Consider the following 2,220-nt stretch of genomic DNA (forward strand, 5'->3'; position numbering starts at 1 on the left):
GTGGTCAAACTCTGACTTTCAGAATAAGTTATACTCTTCAATCTCTTTACTATGTTCTTTGGTGAAATTAAAGGCTACCTCTGTTGTACTTTGTCCATACCCTTTCTTAGCACTTTGCCACATTGTGTTAGAATTCATTTCTCTATCTATGTATCTCATGGAATTATTATGTATTCAAGGATGGGATTTTGAAAAATATTTTTATTGACTAATCTTAGCACATATACAGTCCATACACAGTGTACAATCAATGGCTTTCAGTATCATCACATGGGTGTATATTCATCACCATGATCATTTTTAGAACATTTTTTGCATCACTCCAGAAAAAGAAATTAAAAAAAGAAAAAACGTATACATAACATACCCATTACCCTTCCCTCTCATTGACCACTAGCATTTCCATCTACCCAATTTATTTTATTCCTTGTCCCCCTTATTATTTATTTATTTTTATCCATATTTTTTATTCATCTGCCCGTACCCTGGATAAAATGATCATTGGACAAGGTTTCAACAATCACACAGCAACATTGTAAAAGCTGTATCATTAAACAATCATCTTCAAGAATCAAGGCTACTGAAACACAGCTCAACAGTTTCAGATACTCCACTTCAGCCACTCCAATACACCATAAACTAAAAAGGCATATCTATGTAATGCATAAGAATAACCTCAAGGATAACCTCTAAAGTCTGTTTGAAATCTCTCAGCCACTGAAAATTTATTTTTGTCTCATTTCTCTCTTCCTGCTTTTGGTTAAGAGGGCTTTCTCAATCCCATGATGTATGGGAGTTCTGTCCCATGTTTGCAGGGAGGTTTACACCCTTGGGAGTCATGTAGCGGGGAGGGCGGTGAGTTCACCTGCCAAGCTCATTTACTGAGAGAGGCCACATTTGCACAACAAAAGTGATTCTCTGGGGGTGACTTAGGCTAAGTATAAGTAAGCTTAGCCTACCTTTTGCAGGAATAAATTTCATAGGGTGAACCCTAAGATCGAGGGTTGTCCCAACCCTTGCATGGGGATTTTTGTTGAATTAATTTCTGTATACTCAGTACTTAGTACTTCTTACACATTCAATAAGTCATGAGGAAAAATAAAAAGGGATGCATTCTCCATATTATTATTTATATGGATTTTTTAAGAGCATAATGTAAGTCTAGCAGTCAGATGATCTTTATTACTTACCCTTAAATTGTCTCCTTCTGAAGTTATCAGGCAAATTAACCAGTGTCCTGTTATCATTAGCTATGAAAGAATGAGCATCAATATGTTAAGGGACAAAAGTCAATGATGTGACTTTCCTACTAATTTTCCCATCTGTAAATTGCCCTTTCAATTCATCCCCTGGAGGCTTCCAGGAGACATTATTCACATTTGTACATACAGTATGTAAAAATTGTTTAATTAAGAAAGGGGTCTCTGCACATTTCAAAAGTGTGAGACCCTTATGACAGTCTGAAATTTCAAAATCTTGAAGCTTATCTTCTAAATTAATCCTTTTCTAACCACTTGTGTTTGCGTTTTTATTTTTATTATATTTTTATGTTCAAGTCCATTTGTTTTTCCTCTATATGTCATATGGTGCTATTTTGAGGTTATTGTGTACCTCAGAAAAGCCATGTTCTTTTTCCCAGTCCAATCTTGTAAGGGCAGAGATTTATTATAGAGTAGGATCTTTTTTATTAAGTTGTTTCCATGGAGATGTGATCTACCCAAGGTGGTTTCCATGGAGATATGTCTCCACTCACTCAAGGCAAGTCTTAATCTGCTTACTGGAGACCTTTAAGAGTGAACCATTTTGGAAAAAAACTTCAGAGCTGACACAGACAGAGATGTTTAAAGATGCAGAAAGAAAAATGCTTCCCTAGGGGGGGATGCCAAAGGACCTCGGCATTTCTTGAGTCAAGGTATCTTTTATTGGATGCCTTAGTTTGGACATTTGTATTGCTGTGAAACTGTAAACTTGTAACTTAATAAAGCTCCTTTATAAAAGCCAACCCATTTCTGGTATATTGCATTCTGGCAGAATTAGAAAACTGAAACATATATTTTTGATTTTACTTTTAATTACTAAATAAATTAGCTGCTACAGATTGATCTTGATTATTTTGTTTGACAGGCATATTTGTTCACCTACCTATTTGTTCATTCACTCCTTAAACATTTATTAAACATATATTTTGTAGTAGGCATTGGGTTAGGTGTTAGGGACATA

The sequence above is a fragment of the Tamandua tetradactyla genome, chromosome 11 (assembly GCF_023851605.1).
Source record: "Tamandua tetradactyla isolate mTamTet1 chromosome 11, mTamTet1.pri, whole genome shotgun sequence".
Classification (NCBI taxonomy): Eukaryota; Metazoa; Chordata; class Mammalia; order Pilosa; family Myrmecophagidae; genus Tamandua; species Tamandua tetradactyla.